General features: G+C 36.2%; 1 non-coding gene and 1 pseudogene across 1 annotated transcript; both read right to left on the bottom strand.

Annotated features, from left to right (window-relative positions):
• Positions 1-11,951, bottom strand: part of LOC104116907 (boron transporter 1-like) — an 82,939-nt pseudogene extending 70,988 nt beyond the window's left edge.
• A 7,392-nt stretch (positions 11,952-19,343) lies between these two features.
• Positions 19,344-19,449, bottom strand: LOC117281645 (small nucleolar RNA R71). The gene has a single exon (XR_004512270.1). It is a non-coding gene; the product is annotated as a small nucleolar RNA R71 (small nucleolar RNA).
• Between the last annotated feature and the right edge of the window lie 5,239 nt (positions 19,450-24,688).

Below are 24,688 nucleotides of genomic sequence, written 5' to 3'. Positions count from 1 at the left end.
TTATGTATTGATCTTCATGCCTTACATACTCGGTACATTATTTGTACTGACATCCATTTCGCCGTAGGACGCTGCGTTTCATGCCCACAGGTCCTGATAGACAGGTTCATATCCCCCCAAGTAGGCTATCAGCTCTACGGAAGATGTTGGTGCGCTCCATTTGCTCCGGAATTGCTATTTGGTCAGTATCATTAGGACATGTATTGATTGGTATGGCGGGGCTCTGTCCCGACCTTTATGATAATTATGTATTCTTAGAGGCTTGTAGACAGATGTCATGTGTACGGATACTTGTATGGCCTTGTCGACCTATGTTTTGAGTTTATAAATGATCATGTTGGTCTTATAGGCCTATATGTCACGTGTATAAGTTTTTATATCAGGTTGGGTCATTCTATGTTGGGTAATTCCCTCACGTTTACTTTGTTTATCTCATGATGCCCCTTCTGGCCTACTTACCTATGATGATGTAATAAGAAAGATAAACGGGTGGAGTTTAGCCAACATACCTGGCTTTGAGCTTCCTTAAATTACTACAATATTGCGGAAATCTTTGCAACTTTGATCTATTTAGAAACATAACAAAATTGAGCACAAATTAGGAGGGTATTCGTGGTTTCAGCTCATTTGAGCATTTTATCAAACACTAGGTGGGCATTATGATTCAAGGCCCTCCTATGGTGGATTCCTTCTTCCCACAATCCAAAGCCTACCCATTTGAGCTCAATAACCTTCCCACAAACCTTGATAGTACATGCATGCATAAATAACACTCTCACACCCATGAATCACACTCCACATTAACCATTTTCTACTCCAAATTCAAAATTGAAACTAGGATATAGAACCTTACCTCTTGGATGAAGAACTTGTGAGTTTTCCTTGTGGATTCTCCAACTTTTAAGCAAGGATTGATGAGCAATTAGCTTAGGAACTCCCCTATCGCTCGAGCATTTCCTCACTCTAAAATATCAGATTTTTACCTTACAAATGGTCCTTAACGTCTATATATCGAAATAGGGTCGGGTTATAAAAACCAGAAAATGGACCCTCATAACACAGCTCTACCGTCACATAGTGGAATGCAGATCAGGTCTGCGTCACGCAAAATGGACCACATAAACGGTCCAAAAAAACTTGGTTGGTCTGGTCTAGTCTGTGGCCAGGTATGTAGCCCTCATATCGATTATGCGGCTGCAGAATGGACCGCAGAATCTCCCTCCGAAAATCTTCATGATGGTTCTGCGACGGATGTGTGGCCAGCAAAATGATTATGCGGTCGCATAGTTGACCGCAAAACAATCTCCAAAATTGGACCATTTCTCTGCTTCACTCTGCAGCGGATCTACGGTCTGTAGATCAGTTTTGCGGTCATATAATGGACCGCAGAAACGCCCTGTTCTGCAACAAATTTTCTTCAACTCCCCAATGCTCTGCTCAACCCAAAAAGTTCGTGCCTATCATATTGATTAGCCGTCCAATACATTAGCCTACCTCTGCACCACGAAACCACAGATTTTAGGGGAAATTTTTATGGGGCCTTACATCCTAGCCCATATTGATTTCTATTACTTCAAGGGTATAACATTTCCTTCTGATAATCACGTTGGAGTCACCAACTCATTTCTCGAAATGAGATTATGACTTTTGGCCTATACTCTTTTATTGTCTCAAGGCCTGTTACCTCTTGTCTTTTCCTTCACTTGACTATAGACTCTATCATCCTATTATATTTTGAGTTACCGTTATCACCCATTTATAACATCTTACTCATAATACTTTATTTACTCTCTTTTTATTCTCCTGCTAATATTTTTGTCTATTACCTTATTTTGAAAACTTCATCAAAACATTCTTTCGCCTTTAGCTCCCCTTGCTCTATCCACTAGCTCTTCGGGTCGCCTAGTATTCTCTCTTTACTAGGGGCAGGAGCCATTCAAAGGTAAATATTTATCCCTTCTAGGATTCCAGTGCCAATCTTCAAAAACAAATCTGGACATTCTAGTATTTCATATCTAAATGTACTATTCTAGAGTGCACCATCGAGGTGTCTCACAAGGAGATCTATTACCACGTTCGCACTATCCTTCGAAAATGTTAGCTAATGATAACAGTCCATTCACCATTTTGGGTTACTCTAACCCCATCTGGATCCCTATATCCCATTCTTCTCGTAAACTATATCAGTTAGCTCTTATAGGGCATAACTGAGATGGGTGTGGCCAATTGTATATATCTTTGTTACTGTTGAAAGTAACTCAGAATGCTTATATTTCTCTGCCTGAATTGTAAATACTTATAATCTTCACTAACTGGGTACCTCGTACCCTTCTCCAAGTTACTTCTTTTACTTGTTGAAATTTGTATCTACCTTTTGATCTCTCGTTTCTTTTTACCATATGGGTGGATAAATCTTCATATCTTAGGGCTCCTTATCAAGAATCTTACACGTCTTAGTACACACATGATCTGCTAAAGACCTCATATTTACTCATCATATGCATGATGCAAAATCGAGTTCCTCTGACTAAACTCTTCCACAACCACATTCAATCTCTTACTAACTGTCTTTCTGTAAGTGTACCCTTCTACAACCTTTACTAGTGCAAAATTTAAAATTCATGAACACTTTTTTATTTTTGAATCTTTACTGGTATAAAATCTAGAAAAATCCAAGCATGATTCATTGTCTTTGAATTCATGTTGTACTTCAGCAATTTGTTTTACCTGAAAATACAATATCCAGGATAGATTACTGATTTTTAAACCTTTATTAGTGCAAAATTTCGAAAAATCTAAGAACAATCTATGATTTTTGAATTCACATGATACTTTAGCAAAATCCAAATCTAGAAGATTACTAGTTTTTGAAACTTTACTAGCATAAAATCCAGAAAAAACAGGAATAATTTATGGTTTTTAAATTCACATTATACTTCAACAATTTTAACCTTTATATAAAATTTCAGGATAGATTACTACTTTTTGAACATTTACTCGTGCAAAATCCGGAATGATTCATTATTTATTAATTCACATTATAGTTCGACAATTGAGAGCTACTACTTTGGGTCATTCAAGCTCCACGAATAATTCCTGAATTTTGAACTTATAAATAGTCAAAGTCTAACAGTCATTCCCGGAGTTCTTCATTTTTATTCCAGACTTGTATTTTCGCATTAATAAATAGCTACTTTATCAATATAATTTAAAATATGACTAAACTCTAATAGCCTACCTAAAAAGTGACTATTTACCAAGTTTTCTATGCATTGTGTATCTTGGAGGAGCGTGTCTTGTGGCAAGATGTATCAAATTATTAGAGCAGTTCTGCTTTCAACCAAAGAGTGTTAGGACTCGTTTGTTCATAGATTGTTTTTCCTTTTTTTTCAGAAAATTGTTTAAAAAATGTTTTTGTTCCTGAAAATTCATAAGTTTTTTTGGAGAATTTCTAAAAACGGCGAAGGGCCAAATATACCCTTCTACTTTCGAAAATGGTCTAAGAATACCCCTCGTTATACTATTGGGTTATCTATACCCCTGCAGTCATACTTTGTGTTCAAATATACCCCTCATTTAAATAGAGGGACACGTGTCATCGTACTGTTAGTCAATTCTAAATATCTCCTAATTAATTAAAAAAATTCATTATTCATACCCGAAAAATAATTTATTTTTTGTAAAAACTAGAAAAAACTAAAAAAACATTTTTACTAAAAACTAAAAAAAATGAAAATATTTTTTTATCCAGTTTTTACAAAAACACTGCTTTAAAAAAACTGAAAAATAATTTTCTAAAGCAATTAAAAACAGAAAAAAACTGAAATATTTTTAACTAAAAACTGAAAAAAAAAATATATATTTGTTTTTCAGCTTTTTAGATTTTGTTTTCAGTTTTTACAAAAATATTATTTTAGAAAATATTTTTCAGATTTTTTTAAAGAAATTGTTTTGTAAAAACTAGAAAAAAAAATATTTTCATTTTTTTTAGTTTTTACAAAAAAAATATTGCTTTAGAAAATTAATTTTCAACTTTTTTTTTCAGTTTTTTCAAAAACATTGTTTTAGAAAATATTTTTTAGTTTTTTCTAAAGCAGGTTTTTTGTAAAAACTGAAAAAAAATATTTTCGTTTTTTTCATTTTTTAGTAAAAATAATTTCAGTTTTTTCCAGTGTTTTAAAAAAATAATTCCTTTAAAAAATTGCTTTTCGGGTATGATTAATGAGTCTTTTTAATTAATTAGAAGATATTTAGAATTGACCAACATGACGATGACACGTGTCCCTCCGTTTAAATGAGGGTATATTTGAACTCAAAGTATGACTGCAGGGGTATAGATAACTCAATAGTATAACGAGAGGTATTTTTAGACCATTTTCGAAAATAGAGGGGTATATTTGGCCCTTTGCCACTCTAAAAATGAGTTTTTCAAAAAACAAAAGAGGTTTTGACCACTTTTTTTAAGTTTTTCGAAAACAAATAATTCTTCCACTCACAAAATTATAATATTTTTATTAAGTGAAATGCATATCCAAACATAATTTCAAATTCCAAATATAATTTTTTAACTTAACTCCAAATACTACTTTTTCAAAAATCATAATTTTTATGTCCCAATGCTTACTTAGTTTCGCGCGAACAAAATCAGATCAAGAAACAAAATGTGGATGGCATTGTCTGACAATTTTCCCTCTAAAATTGGTTAATCTTAAGCAGTTTATATTTTTTTTCTTTAAACTTGTGATGCTAGGAAATGTTCTCGTTCTTTTCCTTCTTTTTTTTATGCCCTAATACTTGATAGAATACATTTATATACATTGTTAATGTAAAAATATTTTTACGCTATTAATAGTATAATTCAACTTGTTATATCACATAACAAATTTACTTATTATAGATACTCCCGCTGTTCAAGTTCATATGAACCTATTTTCTTTTTGGTCAGTTATAAAAAGAATGTTCCTTTTTCTAAATTTAAAAATAATTTTAACTTAAACTTTCAATTTTACCCTCAATGAGAAGCTTTTATAGCCATTGAAATATTCTCACATGTTTAACACCACAAGTTCAAATGAATTATAACCACCAAATGTTATGACTTGTTTAAGATCATAAATTTTAATATCATAAGTTTTAGAAGTCTTCATTTCTTTTTTAAACGTCATGCTAAATCAAATAGGTTAGTATAAATTGGAATGGAATGGTAGTTAACTAGTTATGTATGGTTTCATTTTAGGTGGACTTGACAGTTAAATTTTTGTTTTTTACAGTTAAATTAAAAAATTATTAATTACTTACTATAATCGGTTAAGCTACACTAATTATAGTTAACTGGAATCCTCATGCAAAGTCATCATTACCTGGCAAAGAGCTAAATTCTTGTTCTCAAACGTATTATTTCGTGCTCCACGTTCTCCATAGCTAAAAGCAAAAAAGAAATCTAAATGCCAACATGGATTATGTTAACAATACTTCGTTATGTTTTCCTAAAATAAATCAGAAGGTGAAAGAATTTTACAAGAATAATGGCCTAAACTATCTTTAGCTAACTGCGAGACTGCAGCCTCTGAAACAATATTTGATTGTTTGTGAATGTGGATAGTTTTGAGACATTGATGCTACTTTTAGTGGAAACTGTGAGTTTTTGACAGATTTGATCGTCTTGCTTCCCCAGTTCTTGAACCAAAGGATCCTTCTCGACCAAGACAAGGACTTTCCCTTTTAATCTTGCAAACACGAGGACCGTATACTATTTATCCGTAAAACGGTACAGCTGAATTTATATGTGGTTTATAGATAAGCGAATCGATTTGATCCGAAAATAATAGATGAATTAGTCAAAAATGTAAGACTTAACCATGAAATTGAAATAAAACAACAGATATCTTAATCCCGGGTGTAGAGCTTCCGGAGACAGTAAGAATAATATAAAAAAGCAAGAAAGAAAAATGTTATTGAGCCTTTGATAGAGTACAATGTATGCTTATCAGAAAATTCGCCCCCTTACAATGATAATAGAGCTCACTATTTATAGTTCCACCTAAGGAACAAGTTCCTAGGATCAAGCCTCTCTTTAATGACAATTATTAGGGCCAGTGAATAATGTGTAATGGTAGACAGTGAACGTCATATTCTCTGTAATAGAGCACATACTTAGGGGTCGTTTGGTATGAGGTATAAGAAGGTATAGTGTTGGTATAAAACTTTAATACCACCTTAATACTTTATTTGGTTAGCAAACCTGTTATAAGTTATCCCGAGATTATAAATAGTACCGGGATAACTTATACCTTATAGACGGTGGGGTAATTAGTGTTGGGATAACTTATACCTTCTTCCTAGAAATTATGCAATTGTCATTTTTAATACAACATACCAAACAGTGGATAAAAAATAATCCTCTGATAACTAATCCCAGCATAACTAATTCTACCATAACTTATCCCAGCATAACTTATCCCGACATAAGCCGTATTCAAACCAAATGACCCCTTAATGCTGTAGAATATTCTTCATTAAATGTTACCGGGTGGCAGGCATTTATCTCACCTTTATGAGTATCATTCTCTCCAGTAACAGACGAGATTGTTATCTTCGGATCCGACTGCCTTCTGTCTTCGGCTCCACGTGTCAGTCTGTCACGTGTAAGTCTTTCATGGCTTTTGATTGAAGCACTCACGTTGCCTTCTCCAAATCTTTGTGAATTTGAGTATTTTAAGGCTTTTGCCAAGATTTCCTCTAGGGATGCTACCTAGCCTCACAACATAATTAGTCACCTTAGGCTTAATTACATGTCCACACATGCTGCCACGTTAAGGCCTTTTAGGCTTATCCAAGATTCTAATTAATCACCCATTAATCAATAATTAACTAATTATTCGCATAATTAAGAATTATCTCAAATTGCTTAAAATACTATTATTAAAATATTACAATATTAATAAAGTATGGTACCATATAAAATCAATACATACATTATTATTTCATTAAAACATCCATAATACATATATTTTCTCAACTTCTAATTTTTCTAATCTCATATAAAGAGTATAAATTTTCGCACGCTTAATTCTTAAAATGGTAGAAAGATAACCTTCTTTTCTTGTGAGAAAATAATTTCTATATTTACAACAAAGAAAATTTCATAAACTTTTTCATATTATGTGTATAATTTATCATATCTGAAAATAGTAATAATGGTAACTATCCAAAATTATACTTATAAATTTTTTACTAAAATACTTCACTTAAAAGAAAATAACACAGTAACATAATATCTAACGGTATCAAGGTTGTAAACTCAGGGTCTCATAATAATAATGTCTTAAACCCTCTATAACCTCCTAATAGACATAATCCCTTCGAACTCATGTGGATTTACTACGGCACATCTTAATGCTAAGGTACAGGATGTAACATATCTCACCTTTATGAGTATCATTCTCTCGGGTAACAGATGAGATCATTGTCTTCAGATCCGACTGCCTTATGTTTTCGACTCTACATGTCAATCTCTCATGCTAATATTAAATATAAACATATTTTATCCAATACATATACCTTGTTAGAGAGTCTTGGGCTTTGGACTCTAACAAAATCTCTGGTTGGTGTGGCATTGCAGCTTCTAACCTTTAAACTACATATACGTCTAATCTCATCTTGACCTTTTGTCATCATGCCATTCAGAATCTCCCCATCATCAACAAATGAACCTTCATTTTCCTGCTAAAATAATAAGAAAAAGATAAGAAATCCTCAAAACACTGTACAAAGAAGTGTTATTGGTCATACGTGTAAGGCCCCGTAAAAATTTCACCTAAAATCCGGAATTTTTTGGCGCCGAGGTAGAGTAATGTGATTGAGGTGCAGTACGGACTTTGTGGGTTGTATAGTATGTCAGGGAGTTGAAGGAATCATTTTGCAGACCATGGCATTTCTGTGATCTGCTATGCGACCGCAGAACCACTTTGTGGGCCGCAGATCAGCCGCAGAGTGAAACAGAACTTGAGCTAATTTTGAGGACCATTATTCGGTCCATTATGCGGCCGCATAACCATTTTGCGGGCCGCACAACCCATCGCAGATCCAGCATGAGAAAACTTCGGAAGGAGGTTCTGCGGTCCATTATGCGACCGCAAAACTGATCTGCGGACCGCAGATCCGTCGCAAACCTGTCCAACCCTACCCAATTTTTGGGACCCTTTCTGTGGTCCCCTTTGCAGGCTGTATACCTGTTTTGCGGTCCAATCTGCGACCGCAGACCTGGCTTCGTAGAGTTTAAGTTTTGAAAAATTTTACCCGATCCCATTTTTATAAAAATAACTTGGGGTTTATTTTGGCTGGTTCTAACTGACATTTTAGAGAGAGGAAAGTGGTCTAGAGTGAGAGGGAGATTCCTAAGCTAATTGTTCATCAATCTTTGCTCAAGACTTGGATAATTCACAATATCTTCATCCAAGAGATAAGGTCCCATACCCTAGTTTTCAATTTCGAGTTTGGGGTAGAAGATGGGTAATGAAGAGTGTGATTCTTAGGCATGGTGTTGTTATCTATGCATACATGTACTAGCAGAGTTGTGAGAAGGTTATTGAGCTCAAAAGGGTAGATATTGGGTTGTTGGATGAAGGAATTCACCATAAGAGGACCTTGAAAACATAATGCACACCTAGTGCTTGATAAAATGCTTAAGTGAGCTGAACCTATGAATATCTTCCTAATTGTGGCTCAATTTTATTATGTCTCTAAATAGATCAATGTTGCTAGGATTTCCGGAACTGTGTAGTAATTTAAGGAGAGCTCAAAGCGAGGTATGTTGGCTAAACTCCACTTGTAGAATCGAATCTATGATGTCCTCGTAAGTTGTTGTTATGATTGGCTCAAGCTCTTATGTTTCTAAGTTATTTCTTATAAACTTGACTATTCCGAATAAACTCTGTGTCGAAAGTTATATGTTCAAAATGTGTTCCGAATGCTCTTATCATATTGTGTTATCCTACGAGATTGTATTCAAATGTGACCGTGTGTCGAAATATTATGAATTCAATTATGTCTCAAATGCTAGTTATTATGCCAGATTGTGGAAGAAAATCCAATGTGCCTAAGACTCTTATTTGCTCATATGTGTACTAAAGGTCGTGATTAGAGATGCTTTGTTGTTGATGATGATGTTTGAAAGTGAAAGGGGTGATCATGACATATGAAATCCGGCCAACGTACCAAGAATGATATTATTTTTGTGGCCGCTAGTACCAATGAAATGAAAAGATGAGTAAAAGACTATGAAATGAGCTGAAAGCTCTTTATATAATAAACATTTGGGAGTATCGTTAGTCACCGAGGAAGGGTAGGTTGAAATGACCTAATCCCGAAACTACACGTGTCGGTGTAGGTGTGTATTGTGATTATTCCCCTTGTTTGGGAGGAGATTGATGTGATAAGATTATTCCCCTTAAATGGGATGAGATGATTTCTAGAAATGGGTGATATCGATCCACACGACATTGTGGTGAGACGGCCTAGTCGGTCGGGTTGAGATCGGACGCCATACCACACACATGGTGGTGATTGTGCTTGAGATTGTGATTGAGATAATGATTGAGATCTTGATAGTGACTGTGATTGTGGTTGATTTCTTTGGGTGAGACGACCTAGCCGATCGGGTCGTGATCGTACTCCGTACCAAAAATCACGGTGGCATATCGGTGCTAAAGATCTCCCAACCTAAAATATAGAAAATTTACTTGAAAACTTGTCTTGCTCCTAACTTGATGTCTTGGTATTGTTTGAGGCTTCTGTTGATTCTATGATTGCTCTTCCTTATTTTATTACTCGTTCTATTGAGAGGGTGTTTACTCATTCATACTAGTACTATTCCATATGTACTCACGTTCTTTTTGCCGGGGGCGCTGCATCTTTAATGGATGCAGGTGGTTCCGCAGTAGACGACTTTGATCAGTGATAGCGGTATACCCTCTTCCCAGCTGACTTGGTGAGCCCCATTTCATTTCGGAGTCGTGTATCTTTTGTTCATTGTGTATTATGTTTTTAGGTAAAGCCGGGGCGTTGTTGCCGGTATTATCATAGTACTCTTTTGTATCTATTAGAGGCTCTGTAGACATAGTGTGGGTTGTATGTTGGTGTTGGGAAAGTCAAACTAGTAATGTTGTATTTGTACCACTTGTTCCACTTCAAACTATGAAAGTGTATGTATTTTTGAGAAGTTATAAATGATGTAACTAATGGTAATGAATTGGTGTTGCTCACATGATCTTCTCCTGGTCTAATTAATAAAATAGATCGTCTCTTTATTCATGGGTGAGTTCGGGTAGAAGGTATTGCACAGACTTGTTCGGTCGGGTTATCTCGGTTGAGTGCCAGTCGCGCTCCCTGAGGCCGGGGCGTGACAATACGATGTAAAGTTATTAGGGTCTTCTTAACAATCCATACAATGGGAACCCAAACTAATTTGGGATTGAGATGTAGTTGATTCATTGATAGTTCATTTCAATTACCTGGATGCATCAAAACTTGTCACGTTTGTGTTATATGATTTATACCCTTCTTTTTTAACGTTTGTTGGAAGAGAGAAACAGGTGAAGCTTACTCTAGCCATGCTGCATGATGATAATGATGGTACTTACTTCTTCATACTCTACAGCATCTAATTCTTGAAGATGTGCCCCTTTGAAGAACCGAAGTAGTAGTAGGAATTGTTTGACGGGAACTAAAAGCATGATCATTAAAGGTAAGAAAACTCCAGCAATGTGATCCCGAAACAGATCAGCAAGTAGATGCTCTGGATGCGATTGTCTTGAAAAGTACAGTCTCAACGAATACGGCGTCACACTCTTCAATTACTCTGTCAAAGAAAAAAAATATTGATGAGAACAAGATAATGATGCATGCATTTTCTTTTACTTTCAAATACAAACTGACTGAAAGAAAGGCTTCAAGGATGATGGAGTTACTTGTATCTTCTGCATGGAGCCGTGAAAAGCAGTAAGATTCGTTCCCAGAACTGGTTTCCTGGTAAGCTTTCAATGGCCATGAAGCCAAAGTAGCCCTAAAGGACTGAGGTCGGAATCATTTTGAGAAGAGGCATCGCGGCCACACATCCTCCTACCATGGTGGACTGTAGCAAGTTGCTCAACCTTTGCTCTTTTACTTCAATGGGCAACAAATCATCTATCTCCTTCTCAACATCAAACACCGTTGAAGCCGATTGAATGGTAGACTCTTTTAACCCTTGTTCATGAATTTGTTATTACTAGATGTTTCACTATGACGGGAGATTTCTACAATTTGCAAGATATAGGATAGGAAAACAGTTGCATTGAATGAAAGAAGTGAAATGGACTAAATCATACCCGAGATGATGGTTCTTGGTAAATCAGTGGACTCTGCATCTGTTGATAGGCTTCTTGCATGCCTTCATATACTTCAGCCAAATTCCCATTCTCAGTCATACATTTTCGTGCATTTGCAACTAGTCGATTACGAAGCAACTGCGTAACAAGAAAGTAAGTCAACTGATAGCTGGTTCTCTTTCTCTGACATACATTCAAACACCTGATGCGGTAATCTATTTTGACACAACTTGCTCTCATGAAATGGGTATATTCAGTGTGGCCAAACTCTTTATGTGCATTAGAAATTATGAAATGACTTCATTTGCATGGGGATACCCAGAAGACCACAAGTGATTACCTACCATAATAATAGCAATAGGCCATATAACTTCTTGACATTCAATGGAATGAAGACCAATTGGTGGTAGGGAGAATTTATACCATAAAACCCAGTAACAACAGATCATAATGGTAGGAAGATGACTTCCTCAGGTTAAATTCGTTTTCCTTAGCAAGTTGAGATGCCACATTGTGATCAAAATAATACAGGACAGCAACCATTGTTGCTGGAATAAATGCACCAAGAACGGGGACATGTAGCATATAACTACTGGAAAATGGCAGAATTTCGACTGCCAAAACGGTCGGAATTCGATCGGAAATCACGAATTTTCGACTACTTTCCGACCAAAATTGGTCGGTCAGAAAATAGTTGGTCGGAAAACAATTTTCGACCGAATTCGTCGGTGATTTCCGACCAAAGTAGTCAGAACGATCAAAAAGGTCAGACGACCAAATATATTCAAATTTCTTACCATGGTGGTCGGAATATTATCGACGGAATCGGTCGTAATAATATAAATAAAAATGATTATTTATTTAAAATTAAATAATAAAAATATATAATTTCCGACCGAATCAGTCGGAAATTAATAATTAAAAAAATTATTTAATTTCCGACGGAATCCGTCGAAAACTGTTAAATATTAATTTTGTTTTTAATTTCCGACCGATTCGGTCGGAAATCTGGGTGTTTTTGGTAAAATATGGGCAGTTGTCCGACTGTTTCCGTCGGAAATCAGTCGGGATTTTCTGTAAAACTTGGCTGAATTCTGCTCTATTTTGAGCTACACGACCTGTCAGACTATTACAATACAATAACGCTAACAACCAATCAACAAATATAACATCTAAACCAACAATACCAACCATTAACACAATCAATAACAACCATTAACACAATCAATACCAATCATTAACACAATATAAAGTCTAAACCAACAATACCAACCATTAACACAATCTAAAGTCACCAACAATACCAACAATTAACACAATCTAAAGTCTAAACCAACAATACCAACCATTAAACCTTATATTTTTTGGCATAAAAACTTCCAAATAGTAGCCCATATTCAAGTTTAAAAATAAAACATAAAGTTGTCTCTCACAATCAAGTTTACCAATCAACCAAAACACCACACCTAAACTACTACACATCAGATTTAGTTTGTTTATCCTCATCATCAGATAGATCATGCCCATGTTTTCTCATGAATTTCTTCATCTTAACGAATGTTCCGAATTGGCAGTCCAATTGTTGCTTCAAATCACGAATTTTATTTCTCATATCTTCCATCTGTTCTTGATTTTGAGAAGAAGAAGAATTGGCTAAGAGTGGATTTGGATGACCTGTAGGTCGACGTACTCCAAGTCCGTAGACTCTGCCTTTGTTTACTCCACCTGCTGCCTCTATCCACAATGAAGCCATATCATAAGGTTCTAGTTGAGTTGAAGGAGGCTGAGTTTGTTGCCATTCTTCCACCCTTTTATGATAATCTTCCTGAAATAAAAATATAACTATTATGTAAACAAACTAATATTAATAAACCATAAATAATTATGAAGTTAGTATTTTACATATGTGTCCGACGCACGCGTCTCCACCTAGTGTTCTCTTGTACCATCCTTCTTCTTTTTCTTATGCGCCTCCTTGAAGACCTCAGTGTGACTCATATCTCGCCCTCTTTCCTTTTTCTTCATAACAAAAAGTATGAGTTAGACATTACAATCGTAAAATTCTATATGTAAAACTAAGAAAAATTTTATAAGTAATTACCAATCTTAGTTTATGGGCCGCAAAACTAATCGAACCCCCTGTGTGCTACGAGCCACGATTTGCCTTTGCTTGTTCACTCTTCTTCGTCCATTCTGCGGTATTCCATTTCTCAAGAAGTTTATCCCAAACATCTTCTCTTAACCACTACGGCATTTTACCAGCATTCCAAGCAACGAACAGAGTATCTTTAATCCGCTTAGCAGCCTTCTTCTTGAAAATATTATTTATTTTATTTTAATGCTGAGGATGCCATGTACACTTTGTCTGCAATATAAAAAAGTAACATTAGATGAAGACGCTAATTGTTAAATAAATGTAATCAATTTTTACCCTAAATTGATTCCACATTTCCTCTATGATACTGTACGGTATCTGTCTCCAAGAATTCCACGGCTTATGATAAAATGGCTTCATAGAATCCACAACCAATGTGTAGACTGAAAGGATGGAAAAAACCTGCATTAATGTTAACATATATATAATTAATAAACATCTTAAAGTTTCAAAAATTTTAATTATAAATAAATATTCTTTAATGTTAACATATCTAAAAGTATATTCAAAACTTAAAAAATAGTATAAGAACCTTCTTACCCATCCTTGTAGGGGACGATTATCAATCAATTATAACTATCAAATTGTACATCCCCTCCAAGATTCTACCTATGCCTACTAGATTGTGCAGAAGCAGCACTAAATATAGCTGGGCGAGAGCCTCCAATATCCAACCTAGATATGCTGGGAATGGATGATGATGATGGAATGGAAGGTGATGGAGAAACAAAAGACGAACCATCATGCTGACTTCGATGAAAGCTTGGGGATGCAGTAGCTGGTGAGCCACCATGCTGACTACCATGAAAGCGTGGGGGTGCAACAGCTGGTGAGCCAGTATGCTGACTACCATAAAAGCTCGGGGGTGCAGCAGCTGATGAGCCACCATGATGACTACTAAGATAGCCTGGTGAAGATGATGGTATAGAATGCGTGGGTACAAAGTTAGAAACAGTATTATTTTAACTTCCTTTGGTAGGCATAGAATAATACTGAACTTTATCATTAGATGGAGGGGGTATAGTGAACATGGTAGATGGCAATGAAGTCGACTGAGGAGGATGAGGAAGAGGATGACGAGGAAGAGGAGGACTCATATTTGGCATACTTGAGGTAGTTAGAACAGATTATTTTTTCTTCTTAGATTTCATCTTTTCTTTCCCCTTAGATGCCATATCTGTAATATAATCATAATAAACTACAAAACAAAAAATACAACAAGTGATAGTAAATATACAATAATTATTCTACAAATTAAACGACTAAAGAAATAAATAAACAACCTAACAAGTCATAAATATATAAAATAATTTTGTAACATAATAAATAATTAAAGCAATAACATAAAATGCTTAACATGTCATAAAAAAATATACAACAATTCTTCAAATATATTAAATGATTGAAGGAATAACAACCTTAAAAAGAATAACAAGTCAATCTTCATCGCTATCTTTATAGTAATCATCTAAGTCTTCATCATCGCATGTTTCACTTTCATCTAGTAATTCTTCCTCATCATTTGTTTCATGTTCAACACCTCTATCTTCGTCCTCATTTGGTCCAAGGACAGAAGGATCAAAATCTTCATATATCCCTTCATTATGCTGCAATTCATCATCCACTATTGATTCAAAATTTGAAATGTCATTATGGTACGCCACATCTAATGCATCTTCGACTACCACTCTACCCACGGGCTTTGTTTTCAAAACTACTCGCCATGTAGACTTATTCTTGCTCAAAGGATAAGGAGCATAATACACTTGTTTCACCTTTTGTGCAATGATAAAGAGATCATAAAGTCTATACTGCCCCGTGTGTTTAATTTTAATTATTTTGTACTGAGCGTGCACCTTTGTATCTCTATTCGGTATTGGATCATTCGAAAGAGTACCAACTTTTTCTTCGGCCAACCTACAGTATACTCCAATTCCAAAATCTCTTGAAGCACACCATAATAATCAACATCTCCATCACCTTTCACCCACACCCCACCATTGTTGGTTTTCTTTCCTTAGACCATTCTTCTGTATGAAACTTGTACCCTTATCAAGCACTTAGACATCATTCTGACTCTAGGGTCAGGTCCCAAGCTGTATCACGTAAAAATGGATCATTAATGCCATTAGCTGGATCATGAACCTATATATATATAATTAAATATAATTTAGAATTTTAAAAATAGTTATAATTAATTTACATATAATAAAAATTATGTTAAATAATAAGTAATACTTACAAAATCTTTAAACCACTCTGAAAACTTGGGATAAACAACATCTTGCCCATATGTACCAACAAAGTAACTGCCATTATAACTTTTATTAGTTAAATCAGTGATAGATCTAATATGAAAGTTCGTAATATATACGAATATATACTTACCTATAATAAGGTTGGACCTCAGGGCAATTCAACAATACATGTGTTATAGCTGACTTTAGCTCCAACTCAGTCAACCTTTGCTTTGGATTATTCTTTGGACCTCCTTTACTTGATTGATTAAAAATGGAAAAGGGTGGTGCCAAAGGATCGATTTCGCCTTCATCATCATGCCGATTCGGTCTATTTCTCAAACATGGCACATCATGTTCAAAATAGTATGAACAGAGATAAGATGTTTCTTTAGCCACATACGCCTCGCCTATCTAGCCCTCAATTCTTGATCTATTTTTTATGGTCCGTTTACATTTGCCAATAGTTCTGCATAGTGTTATTTTAGACGAAACAATCTTTAAAGGAAATGCAAAAGATAAATGATTAAATTTCATTACCTCTCGAAGGGATACATCCATCTACATTGAATTGGCCCTCCAAGTCGTGCCTCTTGTGCAAGGTGAATTGGAAGATGTTCCATTACATCAAAAAAACCAAGAGGGAAAATTTTTGCCAGCTTGTTTACAGTTAAGATAATGTTACTCTCCATATAAATTAGGTTCTCCACCCTCAATGTGCTAGAACACAAATCCTTGAAAAAGCAACTTATCTATGTAATCAGTTTCCATATTCGATCAGGCAATGCATTGAACGTAATAGGCATCATCGCTTCCATGAAAATATGACAATCATGGCTTTTCATTGACGCCAACTTCCCTTCTTTCATGTCAACACACCTGGATAAATTTGATGCGTACCCATCAGGCATCCTCAAATTATTGACCCAACTACAAATCTCTCTTCTCTCATCCAAGGTGAATGTGTAACTGGCTTTGAGCTTCTGAATCTTGTTGTTAAAGTATGTCAGATACAATTCACTTCGCCTACAATATTCCTTTAAGTCTATCCTGACCTTCAAGTTATCTTTGGTCTTGTTAGTAACATCCATAATAGTGTTAAACAAGTTGTCAAAAGAATTCTTCTCGATATGCATGATGTCTAGATTATGCCGAAGAAGATTGTGCTTCCAATAAGGTAATTCCCAAAATATGCTCTATTTAGTCCAGTTATGTGTGTCACCATAACCTGGTATATTAGATGGTGGAGACTCTGTTACTAGGCAGATCCCTTACTCTGTTCCAAATTTCTTCTGAACACAAGTAGGCCAGTGGCTCCTCAAAATCAATTCGGTTCTTATTAAATGCACTTGTATTTCGCCTAAATTCATGATTCATTGGCAAGAATCTACGGTGGCAGTCAAACCATGTATTTTTACCTCCATGTTTCAAAGTAAATGCTTTTGTGTCTTTCATACAACAAGGGCAAGCTAACTTTCCAGCAGTCGACCACCGGGACAACATTCCATAAGCAGGAAAATCATTTATAGTCCACATCAAAGTAGCATGCAATCTGAAGTTTTGTTTAGTTGATATATCATATGTTTCCACACCTTGATTCCATAATAATTGTAACTTATCAATCAAAGGCTGCAAGTATACATCAATCAAACTTTTCGGATTGCGTGGACCTGGAATAATTCAAGTTAGGAACATATATGGACTTCTCATACACAACTCGGGTGGAAGATTATACGAGGTGACAAACACTGGCCAACATGAATATGGTGCAGCAGAGACAGGAAATGGAGTAAATCCATCTGTGCATAATCCCAACCTAATGTTTCTTGGTTCACTAGCAAACTCGGGGAACACCCTATCAAAATTCTTTCAAGCTTCTCCATACGACGGATGGCATAGAATACCAGGTGGCCTTCTATGTTCATAGTGCCACCTCATATGAGGAGCAGAGCTCATTGATGCATACAACCTCGTTAACCTAGGTATAAGAGGTAAGTAATGCATCGCTTTAACTTACTTACAAGAGCTCATTGTATTGTCATTTGTGACTTCCTTAAAACGAGGCTGATTACAAATTTTATAGTTCTCTAGAGATGCGTCATCCTTATAAAATAACATGCAACCTTTCTTACAACAATCAACTCTCTCTGATGAAAGACCCAACTTAGAAACCAATTTCTTAGCAATGTAGAAATCTTTTGGTAAGTCAATGTTACTCGGATTAAGTTCATTCATAAGCCCAATAATAGAATCAATGCCCGCTTGGGAAATATAACTATCCGATTTAACACTTAGCAATCTAACCACAACAGAAAACTTTGAATGCACTGAGCCTTCATACAATGGACGACTAGCTTCCTCTAATTGTTCATAGAAATGCTTAGCCTCATCATTTGGTTTGGATTGAACCCCAGGAAACATCCCAAAAGCATCTCTCATCATTTCATTGTATCGAAATAAACAATTATAGTATTGATGTTTGGCTACTTTCTAGTTTTTGCTCAAATTAGTATCGAAATAAAAAAAAAGCCTCACGGCGCACACTCAAATGCGAACAAGAAAGCTCGCCTCGCCTGCTCTATAGCGAGCTAAGTATCTCGCTACGCCTGCTGCTGCTTCAATTCAATTTTGTTGCCAACTTTTCCAATTCCTTTCTCATTCTCGTTTCTTACTTTTCAACTCTTCTTCTGCCTTGTTTCTTTTTGTCTTCTTTTGCATTGGTCTTCAATCCTTGTCTCAACTATTCTTTCTTCATCAATAATTTCCTTATTATTATATAATCATAAGCCCATTGTTTTAGTGCATGAATTACACTTTAAAAATTTATTTTGCTCCAATTTCATATCCAATGTACCTACACATAAAATAAACTCAATTAAGCACAAATATGGTATAGTTTAGCATTAAAGCCTCAAAATGCAAAGTAATGCACTAAAAATATGTAATTATAGCCAAACATCAATACTATAATTATTTATTTCGTCAAGTCCTGAATATCGCCTAGTTTCTTGTTTTTGCTTTAATTGTTTATTTCATCAAGTCTAACGTTACTTGATTGTTGCTCTAATCTCAGGAACTTAGATTGAATGCACAGGGTCAGAAGCCAGGACAGACTTAAAGTCTTTGACCCCGAACCTGAGAGAAAATTTCATAGGAGGTTGAGGGAAGCAAGGGATACAAATAAACTTCAAGCACTCGTTCAATTTCCTGTGAACATGGTAGAGGAGCAACACATGGTTGTTCAGGAAGTGGTGATGCCCAGCAATGCTAATGTCACTTCCAGCATTGTGAAGCCCAGAATCACTGGGCACTTTGAGCTGAAACAGAGCATGATCCATCTACTTCATGCGAGTGGGCAGTTTATGGGTCTTCCACACAAGGATCCACAATAACATATCCTGAACTTCTTGGCAATTAGTGATACTTATATCACTAACCGAGTCACTTCAGACTGTGAGGCTCACACTTTTCCCATTCTCTCTGTTGGGCGAAGCAAAGCGATGACTGAAGGCAGAACCAACTAATTCTATTACATCATGGAATGATCTGGCAAGGACATTTCTGGCAAGGTTCTTCCCTTCAGGCATTGCTAGAAGTGAGATAGTCGCCTTCAAACAGAAAGCGGGGGAGTCTCTATACTCAGCTTAGGAGAGGTTCAAGGGGCTGCTCAGATATTGTCCTCATCATAATTAGACAAACGAAGTGTTAGCTCACACTTTCATATAAGGGCTACATCCTGAGACAAAAAGTGTGGTAGATGTTGCAGCTAGAGGTAAAGTGTTAGAGAAAAACCACCCCACACATAAAAAAAAACTCACGGCGCATGCTCAAACGCGAGCAAGAGAGATCCCCTCGCCTGCTCTATAACAAGCTAAGTATCTTGCTACGCCTGCTGCTGCTTCAATTCAATTTTGTTGCCAACTTTTCCAATTCCTTTCTCATTCTGGTTTCTTACTTTTCAACTCTTCTTTTACTTGTTTCTTTTTGTCTTCTTTTGCATTGGTCTTCAATCCTTGTCTCAATTATTCTTTCTTCATCAATAATTTTTTTATTATTATATAATCATAAGCCCATTGTTTTAGTGTATGAATTACATTTTAAATATTTATTTTGCTCCAATTTCATCTCCAATGTACCTACACATAAAATAAACTCAATTAAGCACAAATATAATATAGTTTAGCATTAAAGCCCCAAAATGCAAGGTAAGTAATGCACTAAAAATATGTAATTATAGCCAAACATCAATACTCCACACTTAAACGTTGCTCGTCCTTGAGTCAACCAACACCTTACACTATCCTTGAGCACTTTGTTTTTACACAGTTGAGGCACTCTACACCAATGACCATGGTTTATAGTAACAAATAGCAACAATTAAACCTTAGCATATGCAATCACATAAACTTCCATTTTTCTTATGCCAAACTTCAAAAAATATTCAAACAAAGACAACATGATCGTAACACTCCTAGTCTCAAAAACCAACTCAATGTCACAATGCACTCATGGTTTGAACACCCAGCATCATAGAGAGAAGTCTAATAACGTTACATATCCCTTGTGAAGCCATGTGCCCTCACAACAAGAACAAGAGAGTAAGTTGAATCCATACATTAAAATAAAATTCTCAAATATATTTAAAGGACTCATGTATATCAAAGAAAATCTCTAACTCTCACAAAAGAAGTCACATGCATGCAATTGGCACAATAGGCTTGCCCTTAATGTAAATCTCTACTAATGTAGGCTCACTCAGTCTACAATCAATTAAGACTTTTTTTATGGTTGTAATGTGGGATAAGCGACGGGAAGGATATATTTAGGAATAGTGGCTAACCCTCCTAAGCACTTTAACACATCACATAATCAGCTGTAAGCGCAAATTCTTCAATCGCAATTTTAATTTCACAACTAAAATCATCCCTAACAACGTTCCCTCTTTATTTAGGCACTACTTTAATCTTTACCCACTAGCAAGAACAAGATATTAATTTATTCATCGAAAGATTTTTTTAACTCTTTTGCAATTTCCATTAGTTGTGTATTCTTTTACAAAACAAGTGCAGCTTTCTTTCTTTTATTGGTTCCACTCAAAAGCCACCCTACACTTAGTCCCTTCTTACTTCTTTTAGCGCTCATCTCACAATTAAAGTGATTTAAGAGGTAAAAGGGTCAAAACAACGTCAATTATGGATAAAAAGGGTATAAGCTTGTAATGTGGGTACCAAATAAAAGTCTATAGGCTCAAAGGGGTTAACTAAGGACAAATTTTATTTGTGATAGCGATAACGCTCGAAAAGATCAAAGAAAGCCTAAAATCATTTTTCAAACTGAGCATCACCTCAAATTTCGCTTCAATTCACATATCGGGCAAGTTCTAGACACAAGTACAATATATAGACTACACAAAAACCTTACCACACATGGCACATGACTCACTAAAGACGGTCTCATTCCGACTCTCAACTAATGTAAGTATTCACAAAGCCACAAGATATTAAGCATTAAGCACAGAGTGAACATAAGTCAAGAAAATGAGACATAGGCATCACAAAACATGTTATCCAAATAATCAAGGCATCATAAGCACTTTTAGCACATAGGGAAGATACTACGCATGCCAAAACCTAATCATGCTGCCATCAAACAAGTCAAGGGAACCTAGGAATCTCTCCTCCATTTATTCCTTAAATTCTAATCTACTCTAAAAATAAAAATAAAAATAAAAGGAAAAATACTACCCGGTTCAAGCAAAGCCCTTGGAAAAGAACCGCGGCCCAAAGAAAAATCAAGAGGGAATTACTACACTACCAACAAAGAAAATCTTTTTGTCCTTTTTCTTTAGACTTAAATCCCTCAAGAAACCCTTCGAATGAGATCCATCGTCGGGAGAAGTCCAATTTTTCTACTTTTTTCATTTTTTTTTTCGCAACTACTAAAATACTACACAACTACGAAAATAAAAATAAGAAGTTAACATTTTTCTAACATACTACTATTAATTATCTGGAGAATTCTCCCACCCCACACTTAAAAGAGTGCAGTGTCCCCAATGCAAAAATAAAGCAAAACAATAACAAGGGTGGACAAGAAACTCCCTGAAAGGCCAAAGGCCGAAGCAATAGCGGCTCACTGGTACTTAGACTTCCCCAAGGCATGGTCCTTTGTGTGGCACCCCACACTTATTTCTCACCATCTAACTCGCTTTTGCACTCTTCCAATGGCTTTGCCTCTTAAGAAATAAAAACAAAATAGAAATAAACGAAAGCAATAAGATAGGTTGTCTCCCAACAAGCGCCTGATTTAATGTCGCGGTACTACGCAGAATTTTGCGTACTCATCAGCGAGTACAACCTTAGTCTTCTCACGATCAATTATTCCTCCCCAATAATGCTTTGCTCTGTGTCCATTCACCAAATTTTATTTTTCACCATTCAAAGCTCGCAGCTCAATTGCACCATAAGGAGTGACTCTCACTACCTTAAACGGGCCTGACCATCTCGATTTTAACTTCCCAGGAAATAGCCTTAGTCTAGAATTGAACAATAATACTTATTGGCCTGGCTTGAAGTGACGCGATTTGATATGCTTGTCGTGCCATATTTTTATCTTTTCTTTGTGAAGCTTAGCATTTTCATACGAGTGCAGCCTGAACTCATCTAACTCATTCAACTGCAAGAGTCTTCTCTCGCCCGTGGCTTCAAGGTCCATATTTAACTTCTTAATGGTCCAATATACTTTGTGTTCAAGTTTAACAAGCAAGTGACATGCCTTCCCATAAATTAGCTTATACGGCGATGCCCCAATTAGCGTTTTGTATGCAGTTCTATATGCCCACAAGGCATCATCTAACTTTGCAGTTCAATCTTTTCTATTCATACTCACCGTCTTCTCTAAGATTTGCTTTATTTCTCTATTAGACACCTCTTCTTGTCCACTTGTTTGAGGATGCTATGCAGTCGCAACTCTAGGGCGGACTCCATATTTAGCTAGAAGGTTATTCAACAACCAATTTAAAAGTGTGTCCCTTCATCATTAATCAAATCATGTGGAATCCCGAATCTCAAAAATATGTTCTTTTTTACAAACGTGGCTACCACCATGGCATCATTCGTTGGCAATGCGATCGCCTCTACCCATTTTGGCATGTAGTCAACTTATAGCAAAATGTATTTGTTTCCTCTAGACAATGGGAATGGTCCCATAAAATCTATCCCCCACACATAAAAAATCTCGACCTCCAGGATGTTATTCAAAGGCATATCATGCCTCTTTGTGATTGTTCCTGTTCTCTGACACTGGTCACACTTCTTAACAAATGCATGGGCGTCCTTGAATAATGTTGGCCAAAATAAACTGGATTGTAATACCTTTTGCAGCTATTCTATTGCCTCCATGATGGACCACATAGGGTGATGCATGACAATCAAACAACACTAGTTTGACCTCCTTTTCAGCTATGCATCTCCTCATCATTTGGTCAGCACACTGCTTGCACAAATATGGCTCATCCCAACAGTAAAAGTTCATATCATGTAGAAACCTCTTTCTAGCTTCAGATTCAATTTCAGGAGGAAGTACCCCACTCACCAGATAATTCACATAGTCTGCATACCATGGGAAGGGTCTTGGGTGATAGCAAAAAGTTGCTCATCAGGAAATACTTCTTTAATTTGGCTACCCTCCTCCACGTGGTTGTGATTTTCCAGCCTTGATAGATGGTCCACTACTTGGTTCTCTATGCCCTTTCGATCTCGTATTTCCACATCAAATTCCTGCAACAACAAAACACAGCGCATCAATCTAGCCTTAGATTCCTTCTTTGTAAATAGATACCTGATTGTTGCATGATCGGTATGGACTATGACTTTTGTTCCAACCAAGTATGCCCAAAATATCTCAAAGGCCCACACCATAGCTAACAACTCCTTTTCAGTGGTGGTGTAATTCAGCTGCGCATCATCAAGAGTCTTACTCGCATAGTAGAATGAATAAAACATTTTGTCCTTCCTCTGGCCTAGCACTGCCCCAATAGCATGGTCACTTGCATCACACATAAGCTCAAATTGTAAGGACCAATCCGGTGCGGCAATAATGGGGGCAACCACCAGCTTCTTTTTGAGCTCTTCGAATGCTTTCACAAACAAATTTTCTTCAAACAATCATCATAAGAAGACCCAATGACTGAAAAATCATCCATAAGAACTTCCACAAATGTTTCTACCATATCGGTGAAAATAGCTATCATGCATCTCTGGAAAGTAGCTGGTGCATTACAAAGACCAAATGGCATTTTCTTGAAGGCAAAAGTGCCATAAGGACAAGTAAAAGTGGTCTTCTCCTGATCCTTTGGGCATATGGCGATCTGGTTGTACCCAGAATAACCATTAAGGAAGCAATAATAATCATGCCCCGCCAATCTGTCCAACATTTGGTCAATGAATGGAAGCGGGAAGTGGTCCTTGCGGGTTGCTTTGTTAAGCTTTTTGTAATCAATGCAAACTCTCCACCCCGTCACAGTGCGAGTAGGAATTAGCTCATGTTTTTCATTCTCAACCACAGTCATCCCTCCCTTTTTAGGGACACATTGTACTGGGCTTACCTAGTTGTTGTCAGAGATGGGAAAGATGATACATGCATCGAGCCACTTAATTACTTCCTTTTTCACGACTTCTTTCATGATAGGATTCAATCTCCTATGCTTCTCAACACTGGGGCAGTGTCCATCTTCCAGAAAGATTTTATGCATGCAAAACGATGGATCGATTCCTTTGATGTCAGCAATTGTCCACCCTATAGACTTTTTATGCTTGCGAAGTACTCTGAGAAATTTTTCTTCTTGTACATTAGTCAGGCTGGACGAGATAATTACTGGCAATGTTTCAGAGTTCCCCAAATAAGCATAATGCAGATGTGCTGGAAGGGGC

This window comes from Nicotiana tomentosiformis, chromosome 9, assembly GCF_000390325.3.
Source record: "Nicotiana tomentosiformis chromosome 9, ASM39032v3, whole genome shotgun sequence".
Taxonomy (NCBI): Eukaryota; Viridiplantae; Streptophyta; class Magnoliopsida; order Solanales; family Solanaceae; genus Nicotiana; species Nicotiana tomentosiformis.
The sequence above is the reverse complement of the archived record's forward strand: the minus strand, read 5'-3'. Positions and strand labels throughout refer to the sequence as shown.